We start from the raw sequence: 21025 nt of genomic DNA, 5'->3' as shown, positions 1-21025 counted from the left end.
CTGATTTCTATAAGACATAGTCAAGGAGTGATTCCGTGAGACACAATGTGTTGCCCTCCTTAGTACTCCAAAATTTCTTTACCTTCCAGTGTTTTATTGAACACATTGGAGATTTAGGACATTCAAAAAAATGAAAAGGTCCACATACTTAGGAGTGAGTAGTGTTTACCCTGTCTGCCCTCTTGTTAGATAACATGAATAAGTTGAAGAAAATGTCTTCTAGAAAGCATTGATTAAAGACCAGAGCTACATTTCCATTGTTGGCAATTCTTATAAGTTATAAGGCATGCCATTCACTATATAGCTGAGAAAAACAGTACTTTTCTCCACACATAATAATACAGCTTTAATATTCTGGGGGAAAAAAAAGCTTAACGTGGTGAAAAACAGTTTCAGAATACCTAAATGTCAGCCTTTTTTATTAGACTTAATTTTTTAAATTATACTTTACATTTTGGAAATGAATGCTGCGTGTTTCCATATTTAAAGAGCATTTCAAAACCCTCACTTTGCAGTGTTTTATTTGAAACAAAGTTTCAGGATTTTTGCTCCAGTTTAACAATCTACATAGTGTAGATTTTTTCAGTTACTTCTCTTATAAAGGCTTATAATATTATGGAGTTTGGGTGGTTTCATCTTTTTAATGTAACCTTCGAAAATGCTGTTTGTTACTGTTTTCTTAAGTGATTTTAGACTTGTATTATTCCTTAATCTAGCACTTGAAGTCTGAACTTACTTTCAGAGACATCACGTTATATAATTTTACTCCATTGCTGGAAATAGGATAACTATAGGTTTGTGAAGCATACTGTTCTTTGGTACCTTTCTGTGAGTCTTTTTGTGGCACTCTGTACCTTATTTTAAAATATGAGTTGTCCATATATTTGTGGACAGGGAAGTTGCTTTTGAAATTTACTCTGTATCGGAGACCTTTTTATGGCCTGGTTAACAGATTACCTTCTAAATTCTAAAATGGATATAATAGAGAGGGTGAGGCTGGGGTGGGGGATGGGTTCTTGTGCAAACATTTGAGGATTATGAAGTGAAATATCTGAAATCTAGCTAACACTGCTTCTCTATTTCTAAAAAAATTTTTTTCTGATGTATCTTTAAAAGCAAATATATAACTTATTCTGCTGTAATTTCTTCCATTTTAAAACAGAAATTTGATTTGTGAATTATATAAGCATTAAATTTTATATATATGAGGGGAGGGTGAGGTTTGAGACTAGAATCCATCTCTTATTTTCTCAAAATAGCTCTTTTCAGTTTCCCCAGTTACCACTATTACCTCTTTGCCTGAAGTAGTAAGTTATACCACTTCTAAAATACCATTACTAAAAACAGCTCAAGTTCCTAAGTTTCTAAGCTGCCCTACATTTTCAAAAGCATTTGAAAATATTTTTGGACTTTCCAAACATTATTAGATGTAAGTAAAAAGAAAATGTGTTTGGTTAATTTGTATTAGGGAATTCAGTTGTCTGGAGGAAGGGTTAGGAATGTTATTTAATTCCTTTGAAACTTAGATTCATCTAGTGTTATAAAATCATGAGCACAAGATAAATTCAGATTAGCTAATTAGTCTTTTCCTCAGAGTTAGCTATTTTATAAATAGGGCAAAAACCACACTTACAGTCACTTCCATGTTACAATTAGGTACCTGGGGCTCAATGATTAAGTAATTTGACTTACCCTTTACCTGTAAATGTTTGCCCCCAATTTTAAACTCAAATCCCTATAATCGTTTGATTGGTTCAAATGTTATTTGTCTAATGAATATATTTCCTGTCTTTCTAAAACATGTTCAAAGTGTATGATTCATCTGTTTCAGGTCTCCTCTCAGATTTTTCCGTATGAGTTCTGGGTATGTGAGTAAGCATGACTACTGGAGGAGACTTTTTTTTTGGTGGAGACCTTTTAATATGATGTCACTTGTGTCACCAATAGCACACTTTAAGATTATGCAGAGTTTTACCATAGTTCCTCCATTCTAAGTTGCTGTTGATTGTAAGGTACAACATTGGCTTAACAACTTTTCAGGAAAAATAGAAAGGAACACTGTCATGGTAAATGTACAAAGTGTAAGATAATATACCTTCCAAAAAATATGAAAATGTGTATGTTTGAGAAGTAAGGGAAAATTATAATAGTATAATTTTATTTTTTATTCAGGAAATAATCATCTTTTAAAAATGTACAGATGTATTTTCCAAGGTGATTTTGTTCATGGAGCAATGACAGTTGGTATTTTTTTTAAAAGCCTGAAATATATATCCATCAACAAATTTGTGAAATAGTACATTACACTAGAAAGCTTATGTGCATTATTAATCTACAAATATTCTCAAACTTATTTTACTGCAGACCACCCCCTTTTCCCCTAAGGAATATACATCAATTCAGGAAATCTTGGTATCTTTTGGTAATATACTAAGCCACTGGGATTTTCTTATTCCAGGAATCTGAAAAATAATTTTGAGACATAAAGACCTAAAATTATGTTGTTTTAGAGAATTTAAGACATGTAATATTGTGGTCTAAAGAAACAATGTATCTATTTGAAAATAATACCTTTTTTTTCTTTCTTACTGGTATATAGTTTATTTTGTAGTTCTCGTGGATTTAAAAGTGGCATTTTTGGGAAATTTCTAGTGAGCACTGAGCTGGGAGTTAGAAGATCTGATTTCTAGGCTTTTGGCTGAGCGGCTTTAGTCAAATCACATAACCTCACCGAGCCTTCCTTTTGGCATTTGCCTAATGCACATCATAATTACAGCCTCAACCTCCCTCACTGAGTTCTTGTAAAGATGAAATAAGAGGAAAGTAGTGTATCTATAGGTGTTTAAAGCTTGCAAAGTGCTTAGTGTAAGAGTAAAGAAATATTTGTACCTTAATTAAGCAAATGGAAGATGTGGATACTTTAAAATTCCATTCATTTAGACTAGTGTTTCTTTATTTGATTATGATAGAATTTTTCAGAGCTAAAGCAGGAGTTTGGAGATAATTGTGTCACCCTCCCCTTTTGTCATTGAGGAAGCTATGGCCTAGAGATGTTAAGTTACTTGAGTCTCAGGGAGATCCAGGAAGATGGCCAGGTCTCCTGACGCACGCTCTAGACCAGTCTAGAAGGGAGGAACAATGAGCTCTCTGTTAAGTCAGATGTTCTGGAGTATCTTCTTCTCAGATAGTGTTACTTTTTATAATGAAATGTTAGTATTGTCATTTTTTAGCTCCTGATTATGTTCTTGTCAGTACTCTGTTTCGACTTTTGTATTATATTATCGATAAAATATTAACAAGGTGCTTTTTAGCAATGAGAATTTGTGTGTCATGTTTCAAAAATGAAATTCTGATAAATTACCATGCAGTGTGCCAAAATTGAAATCATGAGAGAAAAGATAAACACAAGTCAGTTTATAATTAAGGTTACTGTTTTATTGTCACCTTTCCTATTTTGACATTTAGAGCACATAGCGTTTGTTAACATACCCCCACCACCAAACCGCTTTAGATGTTTTGAAGAGAAGATGAAGAGGACAAGTATGTTTCTTTGTGACCTTGTTTGAAAACGTTACCCTTTTTTCTTTGCCTCAAATAATTACTAAGACAGAAAATAGCATTGCTTATTTTTATTGGCCACATTTAAAAACTAACTGGGAAATGTGTTATCAGTCAACAAACAGTACCTTCTACAAAGGCATTTTGCTAGGTGCTGATGATTTGAAGATATACTCATGCTATAGGCTTTCGCCCAACAGACTAGGAACATACTTATTCACTGTTTTGCTCATTTACAATGTGAGATCAAACATTTTCCTGTATTTAAAAATATCTAGTAGAATAATTTTCTCTATTTGTGTTCTTTTTGGCATCGTATGAAATTTGAATAGAGGAATGCTGCAAATAGAAAAGTGTGAATAATTTTAGAACCCTGAGAATAATATTGTGAAAGGTTAAATTGTTTATGCTTTAATAAAAGAAGCAGTTAAAATTATTTTAGTCACTGGAATAGTGTGTTTGTTTAAACTGTAGCACACCTAGACAGAAATAAATCCTGTTAAAACAACATCTTACTACTGACCTTAACTTGCCCATTCTGGGTCCTAGAATCTTGACTGCAGTAAAGTAGAAAAGGTATACTAGGCATATTTGTAATAGTATCTTTAAAAGGTTCTTTAACCTGATACTTTATGAAGAAAAAGTAAAAAAGATTAGTTTAGCATGCCTTGAATTTATATAGTCTGAAATGAGAACCCAAGCGTTTTATTATATACTGTAGTTAACTAAAGCATGTTTAGATACTGCAAACTACAAATGACCTTTTGTGGGATTTTGATTCAATATTCACTTCCTTCTCATAGAGGAACTCAAACCCTGAGTCACTTTATAAGTAAGATTGGTCTGTTGTTTTGATTTGATCTGAATTGTTGGTGATGTGCATGAAAGGCTATTTTTGTTTAAAAAAAAAAAAAATTATATAGGAAGATTATGATGCCTAATACTTTCTAGTCTGAATTTCTTGAAGGCAGAACTTTTTAAAAAAATAAACCATCCTGTATATATCACTCTTCATAGATCCTGTTATTATAAATATTTGTTGGTTAAATAAATGAATGGATTTATATTTTTTCTTACGTGTTGTGATCCTTCTTTGTGTCTGGCGACATTCTGATTTCCAGCTAGCCTGCCTGATTCATTTCTTTTTTGCTTTAAAGTCCTTATGACTATTTATGAAAAACTATTAGTTTTTATTCTGGTTATCTATTGCTCAAAACAACAATTTATTGTTATTATATCTCATGATTCTGTGGACAGGGTATATATAGCAAGGATGGCTTATCTCTGTTCCCTGATGTCTGCAGTCTGGGCTTGGATGACTTGGAGCTGTTAGAGGCTAGAACAGTTGGGGCCTGGTTGGGCATGTCATTCTCTTTTTTCCATATGGCCTTTCCACCATGGCTAGCTTGGGCTTCCTCATAGTGTGGTGGCCTCAAGGCAGACATATGGAGCAGCTCAGGACTGTAAGATCAAGGATTCCAAGAGTCTCAGGCTAAAGCATCAAGGCTCAGAAGTCTGAGAATATTACTTCTATATTCTGTTGGTCAGGACTATTACTAAGGAAAGCCCAGTTGTAGGGGGAGGGCAATTATATTTCATTTCTCAGGGGGAGGAGTAGCAAAGAGTTTATTGCTGTCTTTAATCTTCCATGGTTTCTGTTCAGAGTTTCTGTTCTTATTATATATTACTCGCCATCGTTATTATGAACATTATTAGGCTGTGGTTTATTCTAGGATGTCCTGCAAAATGTCTTCTTGTAAATATTTAGGAACGTGGTAATAGCTCCTCTCTTTCTGTCTCCATGCTGTAGTTGATGGCCTGACTGCCTTGAGTGCATTTTGTTCTAGAGAGAAGGGTGTTAAGTTTCTTTTTGTAGAAATAAGAACTCCTTGATTGGGGGTTCATGCTCAAAATGAATTTCCCCTATGGAATAGGAATTCCCAAAGGGGAATATCTATATCTGAATAGCTGTCTCTATGTGTGTGTGTGTATTTTCCATTTCATGATAAGTAACTTGAAGGACAGTGGTATCCAGGGATTATAATTTCATGCACTATTAAAAATTTCACCCCAAATCTAGGGAACCGACATGGCATTGCCAAATTTGAATTTTGTCAAGTCATTATATGAAAATAAAAATGACCGTCTACTACCACCACCATTTCAGAAAATAAACCCCATAAAATTTAACCCCCTCAAAAAGAGTAAGCTCGTAATCTAATAATAAATGTGGATTATTCAAATTTTACAAAAGTTAGCTTTATGGAACTACAAAGCACTACCTTTTTTTCTCATTTATGTTTAAACCTGTAAAAACTTTGTTCTTTTGCTACATTGAAGAGACACATATTGGGAAGCCTCAATTTGATATATCAGAGAAACTTTTGAAAAACAAAAGCTGTACATGAATGAGTTTTTAAATCCACATTTTATAGCCATATGTATTGTATAAATAATGGAGAAAATTAACTTGGATAATGGGTCCTATAACAAGCAGCCAGTTTACTATTACTATATTCCTTTTCAATGCAAAAAGATTTTAGTTTCATTAAGACGTATAAAACAAAAAGCAGATTTACTAACTAAATATACAGAAAACGACCAGATCAATAAGATTTAAAGTAACACCACCATGTGATATTGTTTGGCTATAAAAAGTTACTGTTTACAATCTGCTGAGCTCAGGTTCCATTGGGTTCGGCATGCACTACTATTGTGAAGATATTTCAGGACTTCCTGATCTTTTTTCTTTACTTGAATTTATAGAAAACTTTGTCTCTCAAGACTTGATATCAAAGAAATTAAAATAATACTAGTCTCTAACACAATTGTAAGCACAAATAAAAGTACAGAAATTAAATGGCAGTAAATTATCTTGTATATTAATGGTCATTTATATGATTCAGCATGTCCATATGTTCACTCATCAGAATGAAAACACAAATTAGAAAATTTCTTGGACATTTATATACATTATTGATCCTTGAGATCCCCAGGTTGAAGAAAAATTTAGTCACAATAGTTTGTTTTCCTAGCTCTCTCCCAGAACCTTAGGTTTCAGAATTGTTTCATTTTCTCTTTTAATGCAATTCCTGTGTCAGAGTTTTCATTTTGCCACAGCCTTTTACACATTTTTCTTCACTTTGGTCTTTTACCCTGCTGTATTGCATTATTTCTTCTTCTTCTTCTTCTTCTTTTTTTTTTGCTTCTATAGGCATAACAAGCTATTACTTGATGAGTAATTTTGTTAGTGAAAAATTTGGGGGCATTTCATTGTTAAATTGGTGTTTGTGACTGTGTAACGTCTGAGTGTTAGAAAGTGTCTTCTTTATAAAAAGAAGGACAAACTAAACCCAAAGCAACCAGAATAATAAAGATTGGAGCAGATAAGAACAAAATAGAGAATAGAAAAACAGTAGAGAGAATCAGTGAAAATAAAGTTGTTTGAGCCATGTTCATAGTAGCATTATTCACAATAGCTAAAAGGTAGGAGCAATCTTAATGTCTATTGATGGAAGAATGGATAAACAAAACATGATATACACATACAATAGAATATTATTCACCCTTAAAAAGGAAGAACATTCTGACACATGCTACAATGTCGGTGAACCTGGAAGACATTATGCTAAGTGAAATAAGCCAGTCACAAAAGGACAATTATTGTATGATTCCACTCATGTGAGGTACCCAGAGTCATCAAATTCATGGGGACAAAAAGTAAAATGGTGGTTGCCAGGGTCTAGGAAAAGAATGGAAACGGGAAGTTGGTGCTTAATGGGCAAGTATCAGTTTTGGAAAATGAAAAAGTTCAGCAGATGGATGGTGATGATGGTTGTACAACCACCTGAATGTACTTAATGGCACAGACCTGTACACTTAAAAGTAGTTAAAAAGGTAATTTTTATGTTATATCTATTTTACCACAATAAAAAAAAAGACCCCCCCCCCCAAAAAAAAAAAAAAAAAAAAGAAAGTGTCTTCTTGGTATCAATTCCTTTTTTCTGGGGGAAATTAGAGAGGGCTAGAGCAAGAAATGCGGAGGAGGGAAGCTGGGCAGAGGGAACAACCATAGAAGCATCAGGGGGAGAGTGGAGGCCTTGAATTCAGGAAGACCTGGACTCAACTGGTAGTTCTCCCTTTGGAAATTCATCTTGAGCAAATTATTTAACCTCTCTGACTTTCAGTTTCCCCATCTGCCAAATGAAATTGATAGGTGTCTGTCTATAGCAATTATTAAAAATATGCATGTAAAATTTGTAGCAGAGTAATTGGCATCTGTTACTTAATGAGAGGTAGTTGTTCTTGTTAGTCTTGTATGCTTAGGATTTGGGGAAGCTCATCTTTAGATCTTTACAGTTTTATTTATATTTTGTGATGTGAGATATTTTATCTGTAAATTTTAGATTCACAACCAAGTTACAACCCCCTTTCATACTTTTTTATGTCCATACTTTTTTGTGCCAGTTGGTTAAGATATGATGGAAAGGCCAAAGTTTTAAGGATGTATTTATTACTGGGTTTGTAAAGGAACTGCATTAGTCAGGATGATTGGGAGAAGTACTATTGTCAGTAGAGGTACTAATCTCTTTGAGCCCCCGTTTCCTATCTATAAAACCGAGTACAGATGCTCCTTGACTTACGATGGGGTTACCTCCAGATAAACCCATCACAAGTTGAAAATATTATTAAGTTGATGGGTTGGTGCTGCCTAACAGGCAATCAGAGTAGGAAGAATATAGGGCCTGAAGTCATCCAGTTTTGATATTCTAGTCCATTGTAAGTTCTTTGACTTTAGACAAATTGTGTTACCTCTTCTTTATTATAAAACCGGTATAACATCTTCCTTTTTAAGGAGACATACTCCTTTCCTACCATCCTACATACTTTGTGTATATTTTTAAAAATGAATATTCCATTTATTGTATTGAAATGATGATTATCTTAACATAGTCATATACTGTTGGTAGATGTGGCCTCTCTGTAGGAGGTTGGGATTGAGAGTAACAGTCATTTGGGAAAGGGGGTCTTTGGTGGACAGGGTTTGTGCTTCTGAGAATGGTCTTTGGGGGTGCTTCTAGATTCTGGGGTTATAGACTGCCCTGACCTATACAGATAGATTATATAGTTTTAATGTTACTTTTGGTCTACTCTCTTGTTACTCCATAGTTTTAAGTATTATATGTATTTTCTACATAATCTTCAATTATTTTACATGCTTGTCAGGATTGTACTCAGGGATATAAAAGGAAGGGTTCTAGGCTTATTTTTAGGTCAGTCAGAGTGGTTGTTGAAACAGTAGTTAGGGGAGAAAAACCTAAAGAGAAAGGTGAGTTTCTGAGGGAGTTCATAATCTAGAAATTATCTGTATTATTGGGAGAAAAACTGTAAAAATTCTACTGTATGTGCTGTGGCCTTTTTATTTTCGGGGGTGGGGTCAATTGTTTGTCAGAGTGGCATGCTCTAGTCTTAGTGGGCAGTCATCCCTTAGCCTTTTACCTCTGTTTAAGAAAGATTAATTTCTGCCCAATAACTAATTTTTTTCTTTTCTCTCTTGTAATTGTGTTAAAGACAATTGTGTGAAATTTTTGGCAGAGCACCCTAATTAAAGCCTCAGAACTTCTGAAGGAGCACTGTTTACAAATTACTAGTCTAGCAGCTGGTTGTCATTTTAGTCAAAGGCGGATGAAACCTTATCCCTGCCCTCATGCAGCTCACAGTCTAGAGGGGAAGATAAATTTTGGCTTAAGGTGATGATAGCAGTCATTTGCACATGCGATTTCCAAATCCTTATTTCCTATTCACTTGTCAACACTTCAGCCTTTTCCAGTCTGATTTATATCTTTATCTCTCCGATGAAACTGTTCTTATAAAAGACATCAGTAATTTCTGGTTGCTAAATCAAGTAGAAACTGTAATTCTCCGTGGCACTGAACAGTGTTGACCACCCTCTCCTTCTCGGAACTATCTCCTCTTGGTAGCTCCTTTTAGATTCTGTAGTACTTGACTTTGCTGATCTTCCATCTATCTCTTTGGTAATTTCTTTTCATTCTCCTTGACTGGTTCCTTTTCTACATTTTTTTTGGGGGGGGGGCATCTGGCCTTGTATAGGGATCCAAACCCTTGACCATCCTCTAGCCAACCTAGCTAATCAGAGTGCCCCCCTTCATAGCTTTTAAATGTACAAGCTTCTCAGAGCTTAGTTCCAAGCTCCTAGCTCTCCTTTTTTATATTTTATGCCTAAGAAATCTTAACTATTTCTATGGATGTAAGTGCTATGTCAGGTTAGTGACTCTGAATTTAGTATATTTAGTCCTCTTCCAAATTTGAACCTTGTACATTTAAGTACAGATATGAGATTAATTCTTTTGTAGTTCTATCTCTGGGCAAGAATATTAGTCTTTGGAGAGTTACCTTTTTGCTATAGTTGATTAATTGTATTGTCTCTGACCATGGTAGGTGAGAGACAAGATTGAAAGGAATGGTCATGATGAGATCTGTAAATATGATGGGCGTATTATTTTTCATACATATAAATGTATCACACATATAAATTGTGGATGTGTACTTAACTGTAGCTTAGGAATTTTTAAACTGATGATATATTTTTTTCTACATATCTATTTTAGTTATGGCATAGAAATTTTTATTATAGCTTAGGAATTTAGTGTGGATGAAAAGTTATTAAATTATAAATCTAAATCTCTACTTGTTTAACTTATGACTAATTGTACTTTCTGAAGCATTTTATTAAATTGAATTAAAACAACAAAAGAATACCTTAAGATAGACTTTCAATTAATTTTAAGTACCAGTTTAGTAAACTAAAGATTTCTGAGTGACTAGTTATAGGTATTAATAGCCAGAATGAACAGTGGGAAAGAAAAATTAGAAGGTTAGTTAATCTTTACTCATTAGTTATAATGGCAAAATGTTATTTTAAGGGAGTTTTGGCATGATATTGCTAACCCAATTACAAAAGACTTTGGAAAATGAAAATTACTTGTTAAACATTCTCATTAGTTAAGAGTCATTGTAGTAGCAGTAGGTATAGCCTATTAAACAAAGAAGGAAAACGTGAGCTTATTTGTAGTATATATAGAAGTTAATAATTTAATTTATAAGTTATTCTTCTGTGATCTAGACGCTTATTTTTAGCATCACTAACTTAATAATTGGAAGAATTTTACTTTGCGTATCTTGTACAGATTCTTCACACGTTCTTTACATTCAGTCTTTTGCAATCCAACACTGGGATTTTACTATTATTTTATTAAAATTTATATGAAAGCTGTATTTTAGGACACATTTGCATCACATATATGTTTTATATATATGTATATAAATATATATAATATATAAATATATCATAATATCCTTTTCAATAATCTGAAATAGTTCTCATAGTTAAGTTTTTTGTTTGTTTGGCGACTGGCCGGTAGGGGGATCTGAACCTGTGACCTTGGTAGTACAAGGCTGGGCTCTAACCAACTGAGCTAACTGGCCAGCTTTCATAGTTAAGTCTTGCAGGTAAGACTTTCCTTTTGAGATTATATGATATGAAACATGCTGAATTAAAGGTGTGTTTTATGTTGAAATATTTGGGAGTTTTTGTGTTTTTAAGCAAAAAAGGGAAAAATAAGTGATAGTATAATTATACATTATGGGCGTATGCTGTGTATATGTATTCATATGTGCTTGGCTGGCACTGTTGAAAATTTGCAAGTTAATTTTAACAGTACTTTTTTAGCTTTTCCTTCCATTCCCCCTATGTCCTCTTCGTTTCTGCCACCCTGTCTGACTTGCTTGATGACTGGGGTGCTGCTGGCTGGATAACAGGACGACCAGTCCCATAGCACTTGTGCTGGAACAGGAAGTGTGGCAGTTCCAGGGCTCTTCTCTTGTTAATCATCTCTTTTCCAACAGCATGTGCCATATTCTCAGTTGTCTATCAAAAATCACGTTGGCTGTTTTGGTTGGAAGCATATTTTCATTCACGTACCAACTCTGATCTATTGGTGATGGCTTCATTTGATTGGTGGCAACTTTGAGAAAATTGTGAAAATACATTTGGGTTCAGGAAAAAATAATGCCAAGAACTGTTAACAGTGTCTGCCAGGGGTATAGGATGTAGGGAATGTGCTTTTGCTGTTCTTGTTAGCACTGTACTAGAAACCTCAAGATGGCAGTGTTCAGGTTGATCACATTCCTGCCATCTGCTTTCCAAATCAAGTTGGCAAAAATGGTAGCATTATCAAAATGGTCTAGTGGATAAGAGTGTGCATAGATGTGGAATCAGACTCTCTGGATTAGAATTCAGGCATGGCTATTGTGTTAGCTCTGTGCTTTTGATGAAGTACTTCACTTCCCAGAATCTGCCTACCTCCTAGTGTTGTTACGAAGATTAAATGAGGTCACACATGTAAAGTTCCCCCTGCCCAGTGCTTTCACAGAATAAACATTCAATAAATGATAGCTACTGATGCTGTTGTCATGATGTTGTTAAACCAAAAAGCAAAATATGGCCCTTCTCTTACTCTCGTAGTCATAAATAAAAACGTTCTTTTAGCTGGTATTATAGATGCCACTTTATTTTCTTCCTAGCTTACTTTGTTTCCTCTGGGTCTGTTTCTAACCATTCATTTAAAAAAATAAATGAATAAAATAAAATATTGATCTTATCTTCTCCTGACCCCTCCCCTCCTTAAAAATCATCAACCTGTATTGCTCTAATGCTGCCAGTAGTCTTTTTTATGTATGATGTAGGCTCAGTCTTGACTGACCTCAAAGTACTGCTGTGTTGTTGCTCAGCCTGCTCGTTCGTGCTTTACTTGGCAAATGTTCACACCACCATTTGTTACTAGAATACTACCTTTACCCTTCAGTCTCTGCTCAAACGTGGTAACCTTAACTATCACATAGGAAGAAAGACTGGGAACACAGAGGTGCATTTGTAAAACTCATTTAAAATTTTTTTAGCTTTAAAGTTTTTTGAATCATTTAAAAGATGGAGGTATAATTTGTATACCATAAAGTACACCCATTTTAAGTGTACTGAAGCATGAGATTTAGTAAATATAAACAGTCGTAGGTATCTTGTGTCTCTTGTTTATCTTTCTTTAGAACACAATCCAGTTTTAGGGCAACTCTATCCCCCCAAAAAGTTCTCCTGAGCTCATTTTCAGTCAGTCTCCACTTCCATTCCCTGACCCAGGAAACCATCGATCTATCTGCTTTCTGTCTCTATGGTTTTACTTTTACAAGAAATTTCAAATAAGTACGTGAAATAGGTAAATAAATAAATGTTTCTGTGTCTGGCTTTTCAATTTAGCACAATGTTTTGAGGTTCATCTGTGTTGTTGCATATATTGGTACTTTGTTCTTTTTTATTGTTGAGTGGTATTCCGCTGTATGGATGCACCACATTTTAAAAAATCCATTCTCCAATTGATGAACGTATTATTTACGGGTTTTGGTTATTGTGGACTATAACAGCAATAACATTCACGTATAACTCTTTGTATGAACATCTCTTACACAAGAGAAATTAAAACATACCAGGTGTGAAATTGTTGGATTGTAATAAGAAACTTCCAAACTGTTTTCTAAAGTGACCATACCATTGTATTTTCCCACCAGCAATGGACATGAGAGGGTTCTAGTTTCTTCATATCCTTGTCAACACTTTAGATAATTTTACTTATTGTTCATTGTGGCATTAATTTTTTTTTCCCTAATGACTAATGCTTTTGAGTATTATTTTCATGTACATTTTCCCAGTGTATATCTTCTGTGGTGAGTTATCAAATATTTTGCCAACTTAAAAAATTGAATTATTTGTCTTATTGAGTTGTAAGGGATCTTTATATATTTTAAATACATGATTATTATCAGATAATCATTTAGCTCTTTATATATTCTAAGTGCATGTTCTTTATGAGATAATTATTTTGCAGATATTTTCTTTCAGTTTGTGGCTTATGTTTTCATTTTTTAAGTGATGTCTTTTGAAGAGTAAAAGTATTAAATTTTGATGAAGTTTAATTTATTTTTTCTTTTATGGTCTATAAAAAATTTTGCCTAATCCAACAGCATGCTTGTTTTCTTTAAATGCTTTCTTTTACAAATTTTACAGTTTTAGTTCTTACTTTAGATTAATGTTCCAATCCATTTTGAGTTAATTTTTGCACATGGTGCAAGGTAAAGATTGTGGATGCCCTTCACCACCCATATGTCCTTAGCACCATTTATTGAAAAGACTGTCCTTTCTTCACTGAATTACCTGCTACCTTTGTTGAATCCATGTCTGTTCATCTCTCAGGAGGGTAAGGGAAGGTAAAGATATAGGATATCCAAGGGAAAAACAGTTCTACTTGGTAGAGTAGGCCCAGAGCTTCTATTTTTCATCATTTTATTGAGTTACCTGTCATAGCCAGCACTATTTAACAGAATCATATTTGGCAGGATTATAATTATAATGCCTACTATGTACCAATTGCTTTATGTGATTATCTCATTTAATATTTCCAAGATGCTGCAAAGAAGACATTAATATTCTCATTTCATAGCTGAGTCTACAGTAACATTTCCTAGGTTACATATATAAGCTGATTACAATAATAATATCAATAGCAGCAGTATTTATGTGGTAACGCTGGAAGTTGAAACCCCATCTGTCTGATGATATTAAACCCAAGATTCTTTCAACTATTCCATTCTGCCTTCTAATAGTAAGCCGTTGCTTTATGGAAAGGAGTAAATCTTTTTGGCTCATACAGTGGGAATGGTAGTGGTGGTTAAGAAAGAAGATGAGTTGCATCCTTCTGCCTTTTCTTTCAAGGTTTCTGTCTGTCTTTCTGTCTGCCAAGCCCAGGGCAGTCTTTTTCTCTTTTCCTTTCCTAGAGGGCCTTTGTGAAAACTATTAGGACTGATAGAAAAGTAGGGGGATGCTTATTTATTATTGTGGAGCTTTTATTACTTGTACTGTTGCTTTAAATGACTAGTAACTTATAAAACATTATGTAATTCTGTTCATAAGTACTATAAGTATTCCGTTAATTCCTGTTGTTTAAAACGTTACACAAAGATATCTTATTATATTGTGGATGTTTGGAAATATTTTCAAGTCTTATATACATCTTTCTTTAGCGTGGGTGTGTTGACACTTTTGCCTTATGTTATGTTAGCATATTAGTACAAGCTTACCAAATAGTATAGGGCAAGCCCTAATAGTTTAGTATTATCATTCCTACTACGATCACAAGTTTTAGCTTATTATTGTTTCATAGCGTGATGTCCTTGAGCAAATTAGTTGTTGGTGTAGAATTATCATGAGCTGAAATAGGCCAGCATAAAGAATACATTTATCCCGATACTGCTAGAAAGAACTGATGACTCCTATTACATATGTTTATGGCACACACCTCATTGACTGCCACTTGAGTGGAATTCTGTTAGTTTTACTTACTGTGATAACTTTATTTGCATACAAATTTCCTTTTGTTTTTCATGAATCATCTAACTAACCACTAGCTGCTTTTTATTGTATATGATGATCTCAAAATGGTCAGGTCCTGGTAAAAATCAAAATGCAATTTTTTCTACTGCTCTCTCCTTTAGACCTCTAAGAGGATAAAATCAGATGTTTCTAGTGTCCTAGAAAAATAGTAATTTGGATATTAACATTAACTTTTTCCTATTTGGTTCTATTTACTATTCTAAAGATTAAAGAGCTCTTAAAAAAGAATTAATATTATTTTAAGTTTGATAATGAATCTGAAGCATAAGTATTAATGGTTGGTGTCATCTGAAGAAAAAAATTTAGTAGCTCAGTTGTAAAAACATTCCTTGAAGTTAAGTCTAGTAGTATTTAAAAAAAAAAGAAGAGACATTTTCAATACCACTACCAGTAGCAATCAAGATGGTTTTCTTAGGTTCATAAAATACACAAAAGTAGTAAACATTAATATACATACAATATCATAAGCACATATTTCTTGTCTTCATATTCCTCACTGTGCACCTTGGAAACAAACTTCTTTGGTGCAGTGGAAAGATGAGAGAAAAAGCTGCAGGGCTGCTCTCAGTTTAAGTAGGCCTGTTCTCGATGAGGAGTTGCCCTCGTTAATGAAAATATTCAATTCTTCCTTTTCTTGTCCACCTTTTCTCTTGTAAATTATTATGGTTGTAATATATAACTTCATTTTTCCTCCCATAAACACTTTTTTTGAGAAAACAAATTATTCAGTCACTTTTATACTTCTTTTTTAAAATGGTTATGTTATTGTAAGGTTTTTCTTTCAATAAGTTCAGGCCTTTTGGTTCCATGTAGGTAAACTGCAAAAGAGAAAGAATAGGTAAATCATGGCAAATTAAGATAAGTATGTGAAATTTATTTATTTATTTATCTGTTTGTCTTTCTTTCTTTCTATCTATCCATCCATCCATCCATCCATCCCTCCATCCATCCATCCATCCAGCATTTACTGGGTGTTGCAGTGTGCGTGCTAGGCACTGTGGTGGCCCTAGAAATTCCATATGGAAATGGGTAGCTAAGGTCTTCTCTGCTTTTACTCAGCTTTCAGTCTGGTGGGGAAGGCTGATTATTAGACAAGCAGTAAAATAAAGTGCCACAACAGCAACTCAGAATATGTTGTTACCTAATAATGCACTACGAAATGTGGCCTTATATATTTTACATTATCTTGTGTAAATAGAATGCAGCAAGTGTACCTCTTGATTTACCATGCAATTTAATGGAGAGATGTTATGAATATTTCTTGTATATCGATGCAAATTAATGAGTATTACTTGTATATTAGTTGTAAAAATTACATCTACTCTAAGGAGTCCAACAGGAGTCTGCAGATTTTATTCATGTTTGTTTGTTTATATTCCAGACTTCTCTTGGATTTGGCTGCAGATTTATAGATCTTCTGCGCTGTGTACAGGCACAGGTGAGTTAAAGTTTAATTCTTTATGTTGGAATATTTTGATTTTTAAGTAAAATATTTAAAAATTCTATTTATAGAAAAATATTATATAGTAAAATGAATATAAATAAAAAGATGTGTATTTGTCTACATTTCTCTTTTATTGTGAAAGTTCTTTGTGAATGCATTGGAGACGACATTTAAAGGTAAAATGACCATATCTGTTTATCAGTGGTTACTGTATATATCTATATTTGGGAAGAATTTACATATACCCATTGGATGAGTTGATTATAATTTATTAAATTGTAATTTCATAGCTTGGCAAAATGTTTGCATTTATTTTTATATGTAAAATGTTTGAGTGGTAGTATTTTTCATTTCTTAATTAGGGCAAAAGAGTAGAAAAGTTACTATAGATTTTGGCAGCAAATCTCAGACTTACGGTGGTAGATGTTATATAATGTAATGAGCCAGTCTTTCTTGTTTAACTAATCTGAAATAGCTTCTTAATCACTTTTTATCGCACACCCTTGATTTATTTTTATAATAATATTTATTATCATGTGATATATTCTTACTTATTTCTTTATATGTCCCTTACTAGATTCACAAACTTTGGTACCATTTCTGTTTTGTTTGAAACACCATTCCCTAGCCCTTAGGAAAGTGCTAAGTATATACTAAAGACTGAGTAAATGTTTGTTAAAGTAATTATTGGGTAATAAATATTAAGAATATATTTATATTCAGAGTCATTGAACTCTGTCTGCATCTGAAAATACAAATTAGGAATAGTTTCTTACACTTATTTCTAGACCTGAAATAATACCATGTACTTAAAGTATATAGCTCTTTAATTTTATGAAAAATTAGCTGTGTTGGATGTTTTATGTGTTCAAATATGCTTAATTAGGATAGAATTCAGAGGATAACTCTTCCAATTCCTCATTTATTTTGTCATTATCCCAGAAGGGTTCCTATGATCAAGTAAAGGAAAAAACCTGAAGGAGGTATGGCAGCTTCTCACCTCCTTAGTGTATGATGTTAACATCCTGGATAAGTTTTGTGACATCTTTATAGAGAGCAAAGTAGATTTGGAAGTTATCCAGTTTTAATCTCCGAAAGCCAAATAAGTTATAATTTTCCCACCACCTGTCACTGGATATAAAATGTAACTTAATTAGTTGTCTGTTTCTATATTGGGGAAATTTTTTGATCATTTTCCTGTGCTATGTATGATGTTTGAACTTATTATCAAAGATAGCTATAGACATATAAGCTGACCATTTGTTTCCTTGTGTCCATGGTAATTTTCTTTAAGTGTTCCAGGATATTGATTGCAGTTATTGTACTCTTGTCTCTTGGTGTTTTTTTTTTTTTTTCTGTCATCTGTTTTTACCTTCTTCAGGCATTCACCTCTCCTGCCACCACGATTTTTCATTTATAGAAATAACTAAATTTGACCTTTAGGGGTTTTTTAAAGATTATGTAGCCATTTCTGATTCACATCTATTTTATAGGTGCACCTTGCAGGGATTCCATTGATAATACTAGTAAGAGCAGCTATTATTTATTGCTCTCATACTGTGTGCCAGGCATTATGTAAGTGCATTTCAGTTATCTTCAGAATAACTGATAAGGAAATTGAAGCTCAGAGAGGTTAGAAATTGAAGCTCAGAGAGGTTAAATGACTTTTCCAAGGTTATAAGTGGCAGTTTGCCACTCCAGAGACCTGGACCTTAACCACTAAGCTCCATTTTCTGTCGAAATGGCCCTGATTACAAGCATATTTGTGGCAATGCATGTAATATATGAAAATCATATTCATATTTGAAGACTTCAAAATTAATTTAAAAGTCAACCATTATTTCAGTTATATTTCATTAGTCAGTCTTAATTTTTAACCTTTATTTCAAACTGTGAAACATGACAACTCATTTGAAATTTAATGACTACCTAAACAATTCAAAGTTTCACTGCGACTTTAATTTCGTACTCTCTTTTTGGGGGCAGGGCACAAGGGACAGCCATTTATTTCATTCCTTTTTTCCATTGCAAAAGTGGTATGTTATAAATCAGCATTCTTTCTATTTTACATTATTAGACATTTTACATTATAGGTGGCATTTACGTTTCGTTGGATAAGTCACTTTTCCTGCACAGCACAGGTTGTTTGAAATATATTGGCATAGGATTACTTAGAACCCTTATATTGCAACATATGATAATTTATATCTCTGGGAAAATTTTTTTAAAATTATTTAAGAAATAAAATGATATGGCTTTGAAGCAGAGGAGAATTGGTTCAAATATAGAACTTTAGCTTCTCTTATTTTCAAGACTTGTAGGAGATATTGTATAGACATTATGAGTCTTAAATGTATAATAATGTGGAAATATTCTTGAAGGCAGCTTCGTCGAATACACCTTAAAGTTTTGATTTGTAAACATGATTAATTATACTTGTTCAGACTTTTAAAAAGAGATATCTATGAGTGTAAATGCAGTTTTCATATTTGAGTGCTATATATGGAAAAGGGAATTGCGTGATTTGAATTTAAAAAGTGAAAATTTATTTAACAGACTAAACTCTGCTTTTTAATCTATAGCTAGATCTTTATTTCTATCCCAGTCTCACATTTTACACATTTTTAGAGTCAGCCAATAAAATTTACTTGGCATTGGTAATCATAACAGGAGCATGACTTAGATAAATCTGTTTGACAATATAGCCTTGAAGCGTAATTTTCCCTTCACTATGGAAAGTTGAACTCACTGTGGATTTATATAGACTTTGGATTTATTTATAAATTTATTTTCTCTAGCTAGAAGATTTGGGGTCAGGGGATAGGGTAAGGGTGGATAGGTGAAGAATTATTCACACATAGTAGGTACAGCCCAATTCTTCAATAATAACATATGAAGAGAAGTACTCCACTGTACAAGAAAGCGTAATATACTTCATGTAGTACTAGTACACTTTGTTGTTAAATGCTAAATACTAAAAATTATATTAAGCATGTCAAGGCATAAAAGAAATTTTGACCATATTGTATATAACATGGATGGAAGTACATTCAAAATGAATATTTGTTGTATTTTGAATTCTATTTTTGCTTGTGGATGTGAGAAGATTGGTGTTAGATATTTAATATAACAGAGATGTATAGATTCCCATGAAGATGGGCAGCTTGATTTAAGCTAGAGATATCAGGCTTTGAGCACTGTCTGCTGAAAATCAGTATTAATCTAAACTAAAATTTAGAAAACTATAATTATATATCTTTCGCTATAGGCAAAATCTGCTTATAGTGAAAATCTATGGCAACTATAATTATAGGCAACTATAGAAAATCTATAGAAAACTGTATTTAATTATGTATCTTTTGCTATAGGCAAAATCATGTTTAATTGTATTACTACTTTTGTGGTACTTCCTGCAAATGTCAGCATGGTGATCTGGAGAGTAACACATTTTTTTGACAGTTGACAAAATGCTCTCAGTCATTTAACTATTCAGAGTCGAATCCCAATACTAATTTCACAGGATAGACTCATCTAGACTTAGTATATTTAAAATGGACTGCTGAAGTCAGGATAGCATAGGCTCACTGTTAGGTTGAAATTATCTTCTGATGGGTGTTATTAACGCAAAGCCATCAGTTGGAAGCTATTAGTCTGGCAGGCCAATTTTTAAAGCATTTTACTATTTTCTTTTGCTTGTTTTTTTTTTCTCTGCGCACATTAGGGTGAACAGATTGGTTTAGTTTCTCCGTTAAACTAGATTCATTCAGCACCATTAACTCTCCTTTCTGTCGTCCGGCCTTCCTTTTACCTTTAGGCCATCCCTCCATCAGCCATCCCTGCTTCCTTCTTCCCCTTCTTCGTTTCAGAAATATTCATTATTTGTATTATGCTAGTGTTTGTTGAGTGCTTTGGGAAATATGAAGAATTATAAACAGTAAAAAGAATACCTTGCAAATTTAACGCTGTATTGCCTTGTTTGATGTTTTTATATTGAATTTTGGTTTTCTGACTTTTTTAAAAAGAGAAATTGGGCAGTGACTTCTGAATATATGTCCATTCTATTAAAAAACTTAATCTATCTATATAAGTAGGGGTTAAGGCAATAGCAACAATAAAAAAATGCTGACTGTTGTAAGTTAACCTTTTGTTTATGTAGAGTTAACAGTGCTTTCAGAGCATGCTTTTGGGAAGGAAGGCACACACCATTTGAGGTAGGTGTATTGTGCTTAGTTAATTCGAGCCAGTCTCACAGAGTCCAGGCAAATCTTCATCTAGAGTGGTGGAACTTCTTTCTTTTTTTTCTTTTTGGTGGCTGGCCAGTATGGGGAACTGAACTTGTGGTCTTGTGGTTATGAGGCTCTTCTCTAACCAACTGAGCTAACCAGCCAGCCCTAGAATGGTTGAATTTCTGTTTCCATATAGGTGGACAAGCAGAATGATGTGTGTAAGCATAGTGCATTGCTGAAAAATATACCAGAAATATGGGAAAACCTGATTTTTCTAGG

General features: G+C 33.5%; 1 protein-coding gene across 2 annotated transcripts in view; it reads left to right on the top strand.

Moving 5' to 3' along the window:
• NCOA2 (nuclear receptor coactivator 2) overlaps window positions 1-21025 on the top strand; it is a 271528-nt gene that overhangs the window by 75306 nt on the left and 175197 nt on the right. For both annotated transcript variants that reach the window (XM_063079237.1, XM_063079236.1), the window contains exon 2: window positions 16458-16514. The gene's annotated coding sequence lies outside the window, so the exon portion shown is untranslated. The remainder of the gene's footprint in view (window positions 1-16457; window positions 16515-21025) is intronic.

Source organism: Cynocephalus volans, chromosome 15 (assembly GCF_027409185.1).
Source record: "Cynocephalus volans isolate mCynVol1 chromosome 15, mCynVol1.pri, whole genome shotgun sequence".
NCBI lineage: Eukaryota > Metazoa > Chordata > Mammalia > Dermoptera > Cynocephalidae > Cynocephalus > Cynocephalus volans.
Note: the sequence above shows the minus strand (reverse complement) of the source record. Positions and strands in the feature narration are given on the sequence as shown.